The sequence below is a fragment of the Artemia franciscana genome, chromosome 18 (genome assembly GCF_032884065.1).
Source record: "Artemia franciscana chromosome 18, ASM3288406v1, whole genome shotgun sequence".
Classification (NCBI taxonomy): domain Eukaryota; kingdom Metazoa; phylum Arthropoda; class Branchiopoda; order Anostraca; family Artemiidae; genus Artemia; species Artemia franciscana.
In genome coordinates this window covers 5,017,162-5,030,286 of record NC_088880.1, presented here as the reverse complement: position 1 = coordinate 5,030,286, position 13,125 = coordinate 5,017,162, and the positions used below count along the sequence as shown (strand labels likewise).

Sequence of the window (13,125 nt, the reverse complement as noted above, 5' to 3'; positions counted from 1 at the left end):
CTCGGAAAAAACATACCAATTTAATGACCTTTTCAACTTCCTTCAGGTGAAAACGCGTAAAATTTTCGGATTTCATCGGAATTTTAGAAATGCCTAGATGGGGCGTGGCCCAAAATCAGCGGAGAACCACTGATATAACACATGCAAAAAAAATGATTTTCCTTGTTCCTCAACGTAGAGGATTGCAACTCTCCTACATAGGGATTTTGACCATGGTGACTCTAATATTACAGTTCCCTCTCGATCCGACACCATTTTCGATGGATTTTAGGCTCTTTTTAGAAATCAGCCATGAATTTGTTTTCGCAATAAATTTTTATTTTCAAAATTAACCGAAATATTTCCTCTTCCAGAATCAGTGTCATATGGCAAATTTTTCTCATTAGGCATTTTTTTCAAAACTTGTTTTTCAACTCTTGGTAACTATGTTGTGTGTTTCGTTCTTCTTTCTCTCTCCCTCTTTCTAATGCAGGAATTGGAGTCAGTCCAAAAACGGCCAACTAGGATCTTCCTGAGTAATAGAGGCATATCCTACCACGATGCCCTAGCATCCCTTGAACTTCAAAGTTTGGAACTCCGTTTGGGAGACCTTATCCTGAGGTTTGGCAAAACGCTGCTGTTTTACCCAGCTCACCTTTACATTTTACCACCAGAAGACCTGACAGTCAGCTGTACGAGACAGAATACTCTCTCTCTCTCTCTCTCTCTCTCTCTCTCTCTCTCTCTCTCTCTCTCTCTCTCTCTCTCTCTCTCTCTCTCTCTCTCTCTATCTATCTCTCTCTCTCTGCCTCTCTCTACAGAAAAAAAAATGCTGGTATAGTTTTGCTTGGATCCAATACCATTTCCTACAGGGTTTCAGGGTTCTTTTTTGAATTCCTGGGATTTTGTTCCCAGGAATGGTTTGTAATGTAAATGTTTACATTTTACCACCAGAAGACCTGACAGTCAGCTGTACGAGACAGAATACTCTCTCTCTCTCTCTCTCTCTCTCTCTCTCTCTCTCTCTCTCTCTCTCTCTCTCTCTCTCTCTCTCTCTCTCTCTCTCTCTCTCTCTCTCTCTCTCTCTCTCTCTCTCTCTCTCTCTATCTCTATCTCTCTCTCTATCTATCTCTCTCTCTCTGCCTCTCTCTACAGAAAAAAAATGCTGGTATAGTTTTGCTTGGATCCAATACCATTTCCTACAGGGTTTCAGGGTTCTTTTTTGAATTCCTGGGATTTTGTTTTAAAAAAAAACCTACACTAACCCTTACACTAATAAGACTAAGCGAACTAACAATTAACATTCCTGTATCAGCTACATACGATATTTTTTTCGCACCAGCCAGTTTTATTCAAAAAACCTTTAAACATTTTGGTTACTATGGACTGTGGTTCACTCTTTACTAGGTTGCAACTAAGAGTTTTCTGTCTGTAAAAGGAGCAATTGGAGCTTAAGGTCTTGAGCTTTGATGCACAGAAGCAGATAATAATTTGTTATAGGTCTTAATAAGGGTATTTGAGAGCGGTTCAGTTAATACGTTACAATTGGTTATTAGACGCTAAAAATTACAAAATCACAAGCAGTAGGCCTATTAAAGTGAGTTAAAGTAAAGGTTTGGAACAGACGAATTTTTACACACGGGTGGGGTTGCCGAGAAAGAATTTTGTTAGTGAATTGGAGAATTATATTTAATTGGAACTATAAAGGATATCTATGCAAACTGGCATTAACACTTAAAGGGTGTGGGTGGGGTTGCAAACACCTATACAGAAACCCCTGAATGTCAAGACTATAGCAGTTTACCCTTTTTTATGTTATGTGATCGTCTAATACTGTGTTTTTATAGTAATTTTGCAAAATATAGAAAAAGAAAATGTTAGTCTGGAACCGAAAAACCAAATGGATTTCATTGGGGAGACCCCTACACCTCTTCCCTTTAGAAACAAAAAAATTTTAAACTTTTTTCGGGCGCGTGTTCTATAGGTACCACAGAAGGTATGACATAAACGATTCATTGAAACGAAAAATTGAAGGTATAGTTGTGCTACCTTCTTTCCAGCATCCAATATTGCCCATATATTAACTGGCACAACTTGCAAGGGTTCGTACCAACACTCAATGTAACAACCACCCTTTTTTGTATAGATGTAATAAAAGAATTTTTAGAGACGTTTCATCTATTACACATTCAAAAATTAGTTTTTCAAATCTCAATGATAATTTATTTGTAAAATAGTCATGTTCTTTTTTTGCTCTCTGCGTAGCAGTAACTGTTTCAAAATCTTTACTCAGGTTTTATAGGAAGAGAAATCATTTTTTACTTGGAATTGATACCTATACGTCAACCAGAATAGGACAGGCAAATGGCATTTTGGATTGGATCTCTGTACTTAGTATAGACGATTTACTGAAATCATAGAAAAATGAGAGGTACACTAGTGCTACCTATATCCAGATCAGGTCCCTTGTGTGCCAGGGGAGACAACAGCTACGCTAACTCGAAAGGTTAATGAACTCTACATGGAATTTAAAAGCTTCGCTGAGCACCATAAAGCAAGGTTAGTCGTGCAAACTATTCCTAAAATGAAACGTCCCCGACCCGCAAAACCATCCTACTCAGTTATTGTCAAAAAGTCACATAAAAACTTGAATAATCCTGACGCTCGAAAAGATTTCCTGGATACAGCTTGTGGGGATGTCAGTTCAAGCATAGTTGTTTTGAGGCCTAGCAGGGATCCATGGCAAGTAGCGCTGTCGGACAAGGTTGCCGCCAATAATCTGACAGACGCATTAAGCAAAGCAGACCAATCCATCAATGCTAAGGTGAAGAGTCCTGCCTTTTTTTTGTATAGTACACCAAGTGCCTGACGGAACATCTAAAAGTGACCTATGCGATCTCGCTAATAACTGTACAGAAGCTGTTCAGTTAGGAAGTACTAGGTCTTTTCGATTAAATTTTGACTCACGTGACCCCCTAAAACATGCCACTGAGAATCCCCTTGTTGTTGGTTACGAGCGTTTACCCATAACTGAGTACAAGTTTTTGCCTACCCAGTGCTACAAGTGCTAATGATACGGTCATACTGCAAATAACTGTAAAGCTTCCCCAAGATGCTCTTAATGCACTGGTGACCACCAGAACTCCACAGAAAACCCGTGTCGACTTGTCATGAAATGCACTCTCTGTGGCTCCTCCGACCACCCCTGTTATTCGTATAAATGTCCAGAAGCAAAGAAACTACTGCTTAAGAAATGAACAGTCGAACTTAGAGGATTACTTCTTGAAACATAAATGGTGGTGCTATTAATAAAAGACTTTTTCTGTATCACCTAATTGAATCATGTGATGTATTGTGTATACAAGAACACTTTCTCTCCAATGAAAGTCTGGACATCCTTTCACTGGACAGATGGTTGAAAGTATTTGGGGTTTCAGCGATAACTGGTCAAAGAGGAAAAGGTAGACCATCCGGTGGTATACTGTTACTCGCCCGAACGGAACTTCTACTGGCTCTTCACACATCTTCTGACAATTATGTTGCGGTCAAAATAAACGAGACTGTCATTACTCAGTGTACATGCCAACTGACTACCGAGACCTTAAGTCTGACCGCAAGTTCATTATTGCTTGCAAAAAGTTAGTAAGTTCAGTTAGCGGTTCAAAACAACAAGGACTGAACGTTATACTAGCGGGCGATATGAACTATAATCTGTCTGGCACAAATCCACGTTCACAAATCTTCCTAAACGCCCTAACCGGTCTTGAAGTTCTTTTGAACGATCTTGATTTTACATACATCGATAATTCGGGAGTAACCTCGGCCCTAGATTTCTTTCTTCATACCAAGCAAACGACATTGCCTCTCCCCTCTCCATATGTGAACACTACCATCACCATTTCCGATCACTTACCCGTATCCTTTTCTTTCGATACAACTATAAAGCCAAGCATAGGTCTCAGCAAAGTCAGGAAGTGGCGTAAGAAATCCGACTGGAAGAAGATTAATATAGACATATACCAGTGTGTTTGTGATGAAATTCTGGGAAGGATCAAGGTACCCTACCACCTTCTACAAACGAATCCTAGTCTAGAAACCACTAAGAAACATGTTGATTTAAATGTATACTGCATGGAAATAATCCATGTTGTGAGAGTCGCTGAAGGTGCTGCGGTACCACAACGCAGGGTTTGCAGTGGTACTAAAGTTCCACGCTGGAAAGAAAACCCACTCCCAGCTCAGCTTTGTCATGCTTCTAAGTTTTGGCACAAAATTTGGATGGATATAAGAAAGCCCCGGTTAGCTGCTATGAATACGGTGCGGATTTATCTGAAAATAAAGTTTGTCAAATGCCTGCAGAAGCACAATACTACCATTCTGGATGAAAATAGTAACACACTGAAAAGCGACACAAATGCTATGTGGAATTTCCTTAAAAGGAAAAAAAGACGTGATTGGGACGATCCCAACCTCTGGCCCACAGAAGACCAGTGGAATAGTTATTACAAAGTAGAATTTGCGGCACCCGATGCTCAGCTTGTTTCGAAATATGAAGATAACCTTGATCCCTTGTTAAGTGAAGCATCGCCTTCACTCTGGTTTATGGTAACTGTTTCTGATGTTCTGGCGGCGATAGTTAAAGCAAAGAAAAAGTTCTCACGAGGCATTGACCAAGTTTGTGGCATGCATTTAACTCATGGCAGTCAAAGAGTCCTCGAGGTTCTCACTCTGTTATACCAGGTGATCTTCACTTGCGGTTTAGTGCCAGATTCCTTTTGTGTTGGGGTTGTCACCCCGGTAATAAAAAAAGGAAAAGACCCTGCACAATGCGGCTCTCATCATCCCATAACAGCTGCCCCAGCTCTTTACAAAATTTTTGAGCTTCTTTTTATTGATGAGTTATGTAGAGTTTGTGAAAGCCCTGATAATCAATTTGGTTTTAAACAATCTGTTAGTAGGGAACATGTTCACCATATCATTTGTAATTTACTTTTAGAGTTTGGCCAGACAGGGGAAAGGGTTATAGCAGCTAGTCATGATGTACGCCGACCTTTCGATTCTGGCGTCCATGCTCAGATACTGTCGTGTGCGCTCAAACGTGGCCTTTACAGATCAATCGTCCTACCACTCCGACACTCATACAAGAAACTGAAGGGTAGAATCAATTTCCCGATGATTGATGGTACCCGAATTTCGGCTGTAGCAGTTCCTGTAGAAAAAGGTTTACAGCAAGGGGCAGTTTTTTCCCCTTCCCTTTACAATAATAGTGTTATAGAACCACAAAAAGATGTTGAGATGAGCCTTGTGTTTAAAGGTAGAGATATATCACTGTTATATTATGCTGCGGTACCACAACGCAGGGTTTGCAGTGGTACTAAAGTTCCACGCTGGAAAGAAAACCCACTCCCAGCTCAGCTTTGTCATGCTTCTAAGTTTTGGCACAAAATTTGGATGGATATAAGAAAGCCCCGGTTAGCTGCTATGAATACGGTGCGGATTTATCTGAAAATAAAGTTTGTCAAATGCCTGCAGAAGCACAATACTACCATTCTGGATGAAAATAGTAACACACTGAAAAGCGACACAAATGCTATGTGGAATTTCCTTAAAAGGAAAAAAAGACGTGATTGGGACGATCCCAACCTCTGGCCCACAGAAGACCAGTGGAATAGTTATTACAAAGTAGAATTTGCGGCACCCGATGCTCAGCTTGTTTCGAAATATGAAGATAACCTTGATCCCTTGTTAAGTGAAGCATCGCCTTCACTCTGGTTTATGGTAACTGTTTCTGATGTTCTGGCGGCGATAGTTAAAGCAAAGAAAAAGTTCTCACGAGGCATTGACCAAGTTTGTGGCATGCATTTAACTCATGGCAGTCAAAGAGTCCTCGAGGTTCTCACTCTGTTATACCAGGTGATCTTCACTTGCGGTTTAAGTGCCAGATTCCTTTTGTGTTGGGGTTGTCACCCCGGTAATAAAAAAAGGAAAAGACCCTGCACAATGCGGCTCTCATCATCCCATAACAGCTGCCCCAGCTCTTTACAAAATTTTTGAGCTTCTTTTTATTGATGAGTTATGTAGAGTTTGTGAAAGCCCTGATAATCAATTTGGTTTTAAACAATCTGTTAGTAGGGAACATGTTCACCATATCATTTGTAATTTACTTTTAGAGTTTGGCCAGACAGGGGAAAGGGTTATAGCAGCTAGTCATGATGTACGCCGACCGTTCGATTCTGGCGTCCATGCTCAGATACTGTCGTGTGCGCTCAAACGTGGCCTTTACAGATCAATCGTCCTACCACTCCGACACTCATACAAGAAACTGAAGGGTAGAATCAATTTCCCGATGATTGATGGTACCCGAATTTCGGCTGTAGCAGTTCCTGTAGAAAAAGGTTTACAGCAAGGGGCAGTTTTTTCCCCTTCCCTTTACAATAATAGTGTTATAGAACCACAAAAAGATGTTGAGATGAGCCTTGTGTTTAAAGGTAGAGATATATCACTGTTATATTATGCTGAGGATATACTGGATTTAAGGAGTTCTTTTTGGATGATAGAAAAGAACGTTGATGTTCTAAGAAACGCTTATTCCGAAATAAACCTGTCTTTTAACGAAAGTAAGAGTGAAATTGTTGTTTTCAACCGTCAAAGCTCAGATGATGTTCCTGATATCCGACTTAGAAATAGTGTCATGAGACTAGCGTCTAGTTTAGTTTACCTCGGGCTCCCAATCGGTTGTGATTTATAAATCTACAAGATCACTGCTAGTTGACTATTTGACCAGCAAGATCTGCAAATCTCATGGTCTCCTCATATCTGCCAAGACAAATTATAATAGACATATCAGAGCAAGGCTTTTCAATGCGCTGGTGCAGCCACACGTTATTGGTCTTTCCCTGTTTTGGGCTGTTTTAACTAAACTTACCATCCGGTCATGCTTTTATTGTTTTTGTTAGGCCTACCACCCTGGACCAGAAACTCTTGGATTAGTGAAAGATATGGCATTGTTGATTCATACTTGGCCGTCCAAAATCGGCTTTCTCACTATGTCCGATCTCTCTGCAAGAATAATTTCCTGTATGGGCCGATGTGCCATAATATCCTTCTTCTTATAAGTTATCTTTATAGTTTTGTTATATTATCTCTTGTTATTTATGTATTATGTGGGATAAGTGTTCAGTTTTTTGGTCGTTTTGTTAATTTCGTTTGCTTTTTCTTTTCATCATAGGGTTATCTTTGTGGGTTAATAATAAATGATGAACTTGATGAATGTGAAACATGAGTGGCGGTCTATACTGTGTTTGTAAATATGTCTAGTTATCAATGCAGCTTTACTCCGTCTGTTCTACTGATCTGTTAGTCTATTTTATTATACAATTTTTATTTGTTTTATTAGCTTTGTTGTGCTTGACATTGTGGAGTTACGTGTACTTTTGTTTTTGCTTTGTTTATTAATTTTTTTCTCTGTACTCCACTGTTTATACTTTTGTATGTTTGTGGGTAATAAACATTATTATTGTTATTATTATTATATTTCAGTAGTCCAATATTGCTCAGATATTTATCGATAATATTGATAAGGGCTCGTACCAAAACTCAATGTAAACAATCACCATTTTTTGTATAAATATAATGAAAAAAGAGTAGATACAATTTATTTAGTATACATTCAATAAATCAGTTTTCTCCAATATGAATGATAATTCAGTTGTAAAATAGTCATATTCTTTTTTTGTTCTCTGCGCAGCAGTAACTATTTCAAAATCTTTACTCGGCTTTTAGAAGAAGAATAGTTGTGTTTTACTTAGTTTTAATACCTATAGGTCACCCAGAGTAAGACAGGCAAATAGCATCTTCGATTGGGCCCGTAAAACATACCACTTCCAGGATTCCCCACTTTGCTTGACGCTACGATTATTTAAAAGGAATACCTTGCCTGCACTATTATACGCCTCAGAGATATTGAAGTGAAGCCTGGAGAAGCAAATTAAATCCAGTCATTCAAATGTACCTCTATTGGGAGAATATTAAACTCATAGGACTAAAAAATTACTTATTTATGAACTCGATATGCAGCAAGACAGCCACTTGTGACCACCACTCATCAAATTTCAATAGAATAGGCATAATATGAGCTAGGAATGAGCCACCAAAGGCGAAAAAATATGTGCTTCCCTGACGTATATCTAGCAATAGTCAAATAGAAAGGCCTTGGAATACACTACTGTGCAGCCACCAGGTAGATATGTAAAGCCTTAATTCCCCCATTTCTTTTACTACTTAATCACCGTGACTCACAAATTCTCTGGGGAAAATGTTTGTTAAAGCCGGAGCTACTCAAAGTCAAATTTTATTTGATATTGAAAAATTCTCCTTCCGGCTTCATAAGGCTTTCATCTGCTTTTTAAGTATTTAGATCCTTTCAGAGCAGACCATTAATTGCCCCTTTATTTTATAGTCTCAGTTTGGAGTGCTAATTTATCATAGGCTGCTTCAGTCTACATGTCCTGTAGTATTTTTTTGTAGTCCTTGAGTGTGTTTTATGTTTAATTATCTTCTCATAGGGTGGGGGGGGGGGCAATCAAAATTTAAGCTGGGGGTAAGTTTTGTAGCTATGATGTAGTGCTGTTAACAAGTTGCAATTAGTTAGGCAGTTTTTTATTGTTTATAGTGTCAAGTGTTTTATTCTTATTTTTGTAGAATCTAAAATATACAGATGAGCTTGGGAGGCTAGTTGTATTGTGGTTTTGAGACCAGAAATCTCGCAGATTGGGGCCATTTGAGGCAGCATAAATAATGTTTTTCATATAGCTTGCTAATTTTAAACGTCTTGTTCCTTATTTCAGCTACAGTCATTGTAAACTAAACTTAAATAGGTTTATGGTTAAGGCAAAACAATATTATTACACCTTATTAAGTGAATAAACTCACTGAACAATGTTCCATCTTCTTTTTCTTGCTATGTCGTAGCCCATCCATGTCTGTCTACATTTCTTGTCTATATGGCTGTCTGTATTCGTGTCTGTATGACACTTTCTTTGAAAACAAACTTTCTAACTTTTAAATACTATGGGTAGAAGTTTGCCGTTTACTACATTGATACTATTCCTGCAATATTAATCACAACAGCAAAATATTTCTTTTAATTTAATTAATATAACTGGAATGTTATATTTTTTTTCAAACGTCGATGATTTTTCTAATAGTTTTTCTTTACTTTTCAATAATTTCTTTTATATTTTAATTTCAGGATATGCACACAAAAATGACCTGAACGTTATTTTACTATGAAGGAGATAGAATTGTCGTGGCAGCCTAGAGTTATTCTCTTTAGAACTGCATTTCAAGTTTTCAAATCCTGGGTCAAATCCTGGTCAAAATCCTGGGGAGGGAAGAGGCAAAATGAGAGTCCCTTTTCCCAAGTTAAGTAAAATGATGATAAGAATTTGAAAATTAGCTATCTAGTAATAAAAAAAGAAAAGATATACTAAAGAAAACTGACCTGTTTCTGTGGATGCTTGAATTATGCAATCTTGCTTTTGTTTTGACAACATTTTGGAGAAACCCAATTTTAGCATGCTGGAAAACTGTGGTCTTGAGGGGCAATCGCCCCCGTTACCCCATACCAATTTATTTCCTTGCTCCTAATTGAACAAAAAGCAAAAAAATAGGCCGAAACATTTATTAGGAAGATGTAACAAATTAGCTGTTAGTACGATTGCAGCGCTACCTAAATCGAGACTCAACGAGTCAGACGTTTATAAATGAAAGGAAGATTATAAGCCTATGTAAAAAAAATAAGACTCCAAATTTCATTTCAAATTTCTGTGGTATCGGTTTGTGAAGACTAATTCTGAAATAGAGGTAATTATTATAGGGTATTTCTTAAAAATATTCTTATCTTGCCATTGTGGAGTATTGGGTTTGAATAACCAGTAGGCTTAGCTGGCCCACAAGGCAAGCCTAGTAATTAATTTGCTTACTAAAAATTGAATATTTCTTAGCCTTTTGACTCAGAAAGGTGAGCTTTTAGGACATAGTTCTGGGAGTTTAGGATGTTGTTAGAGCTAATTTACAGTGACATCCTTCATATGGCTAATATGGCTGTAAAGCTCATTTGTGATGCAAATGAATGGTAGATTTAGGTACAAGATGCAATTCTGAGAATATATTTGCATTTTGGGGAGATGGGGTATATACTCTGTAAATATATAGGTTCTAAGAAATTCCCGAATTTCTTAGAAAAACAAGGAAAGAAGTGAAGATTAAGGTTCTCCCCCTGCAAAATATTTTAACTATATATATATATATATATATATATATATATATATATATATATATATATATATATATATATATATATATATATATATCATATATATTCTATATATTCTATATATTATATATATCATATATATTCTATATATTATATATATATATATATTCTATTATATATATATTATATTCATTTATATTCAATTTATTATCAACCTATTAATACTAAGAAAAACTTACAAATGTTAAACAGTTCCTAAGCCAAATAAGATTTGCTTGTAGATTAGTATCTATATCTCTCTGTTTGCTATGATTGTTTATTTAATTTCGGTTTGTTTTGGTTTTAATTAATTCTTTAATAATAGTTTCTGGTTGTTTTGAGTATGAGTTATTATAAGAAGTGTTCTCTGATGGTCTTAAGTTTAATATGCCTTTTTTACTTTTCTTTGAAAAATAAATTTTTGTAATTTTTTTTTATTAATTAGTAAAATAATCCATGTGAGTGGTAATTATAGAAACCCTAGCTTAGTTTCCGTAGGAAGCAACCTGTTTTGTATGATGATAATTTTTTGATTTTGAGATTCTTTAGGTCATGTTTTAAGAGAAGAACAGTGGTTTTGGTTGGGGAGAGGATGCATTTGGCTGGTAATTTCGTCTTTTTTATGGCACTTGGTATTAACCAAGTGACATGTAGCGATCACAAATTCTGTTGGTTGTTGGGTCTGTCAGTCTGTCTCTTCCGGTTTTGCTAGTTTAGGCATTTCCAGATAAGCCAGGAAGATGAAATTTGGCAGGCGTATCAGGTACCAGACAATATTAAATTAGAAACAGTCGTTTCCCCGATTTGGTTAATTTGGAATAATTAGAAAAAATGAGGTTTTTTAAACTTACGACATGGTGATCGAATCTTAATGAAATTTGATATTTAGATTGATATCGTGTCTCAGAGCTCTTATTTTAAATCTCGACCAGACCCGATGACATTGGGGGGCAGTTTAGGGGGAAACCTAAAATAAAGGAAAATGCTTAGAGTAGAAGGATTGGGGTGAAAATTGGTGGAAAAACTAAGCACTAGTCCTAGATGCGAGATTGACATAACCGGAACGGATCCGCTCTCTTTGGGGGATTTGGGGGGAGGATTAATTCTAAAAAAAATTCGAAAAAATGAGGTATTTTTATATTACGAAGGAGCGATCGGATCTTAATGAAATTTCATATTTAGAAGGATCTCGTAACTCAGACGTCTTATTTTAAATTCAGACCGGATTCAGTGTCATTTGGGGTGGGTTGGGGGAGTTGGACCGGAAATCTTGGAAAAGGCTTAGAGTAGAAAGATCAGGATTAAACATGGTGGGAAGAATAAGCACAAGTCCAAGATACATGACTGACATAACCAGACCGGATCCACTCTCTTTGGGGGAGTTGGGGGGGGGGGGGCAATTTGGAAAAATTCGAAAAAATGTGGTATTTGTGATTTACGAACAGGTTATCAGATCTTAATGAAATTTGATATTTAGAAGGATCTTGTGCTTCAGATCTCTCACTTTAAATCCCAACCAGATCTGGTGACATTGGGGGAAGTTTGAGGGGGAAACTGGAAATCTTGGAGAATATGAAAATCGAGTAAACTTATCTTACAAATGGGTGATCAGATCTTAATGAAACCTGATATGTAGAAAGATCTTATGCCTCAGATGCTCCATTTTAAATTCGAATCGGATCCGGGGACATAAGGGCTTGGAGGGGGGAAACGGGAATCTTGGAAACCGGAAATCATAAGGGCTGGAAAACGCTTAGAGTGGAGAGATCAGGATGAAACTTGATGGGAAGAATAAGCACAAGTTCTAAATACGTGATTAATGTAATTGGAAGGGATCCGCTTCCTTTGGAGGAGTTGGGGGGTGTTAACTCGGAAAAAAAAATTAAAAATTGAGTTATTTTTAACGTAAAAACAGGTGACCATATCTTAATTAAATTTGAGATTTAGAAGGAATTTATGTTCTCAGAGCTCTCATTTTAAATTCTGACCAGATCTGTTGACATTGGGGGAGTTGGAGGGGGAAACCAGAAATCTTGGAAGACGCTTAGAGTGGAGAGATCGGGATGAAACTTGGTGGGTAGAATAAGCAAATGTCCTAGACACGTGATTGACATACCTGGCCTGGATCCTCTCTCTTTTGGAGAGTTAGGGGGGGGGGTCCAGTGTTTTAGCGAGTTTGGTGCTTCTGCGGATGAAAATTGGTAGACGGTCAGGGACCTACACAAATTGACTTGATAAAGTTGTTTTCCCTGATTCTACCATCTGAGGGGCTAAAAGGAGAGGAAAAATGTGAAAAAATGAGGTGTTTTTAACTTACCACTGGGTGATCGGATCTTAATGAATTTTGTTATTTAGAAGGACCTTGCGTCTCAGAGCTTTTATTTTAAATCCCCACCGGCATTAAGCCTCTGATTTTCCTTTTAAATCAATCTTCTGATTCTTAGAATTTTGCTAGAGCTCATGTTACATGAGCTCTTGGCTCTTTTGACCTCGTCACAAGTGCCATATGAGCTCTTAGCTCTTGTTTTTATTTACCATATCATCATAAGCTGCAGCTGGTGACTCCTTAGGAACTAGGGTGTCAATATTGAATTCAGTGACTAGTTTCTGAATGCATTGTATTTCATACGGTAAAATACTGTTGGGAGATCTTAAATGGAAGTTAAATTAAGGATGTTATCAAATTTTCAAGGCATTTTCTAGTGGTTTATACAAGATATGTAAGGTAATAGGAGTTAGAAACGGATTTGTGGTTCCCAAACCACCTCAGGCTTGTATGAATAAGGATTATTTTCTTCAGCATATCAGCAGCGAATCCTTCATATAGTTTT

At 37.5% G+C, this 13,125-nt stretch overlaps 1 long non-coding RNA gene across 3 annotated transcripts in view; it reads left to right on the top strand.

Annotated features, from left to right (window-relative positions):
• Positions 1-9,743: 9,743 nt before the first annotated feature.
• Positions 9,744-13,125, top strand: part of LOC136038524 (uncharacterized) — a 137,485-nt gene continuing 134,103 nt past the window's right edge. For all 3 annotated transcript variants that reach the window (XR_010620234.1, XR_010620233.1, XR_010620232.1), the window contains exon 1: positions 9,744-9,843. This is a non-coding gene — a long non-coding RNA (uncharacterized LOC136038524). The remainder of the gene's footprint in view (positions 9,844-13,125) is intronic.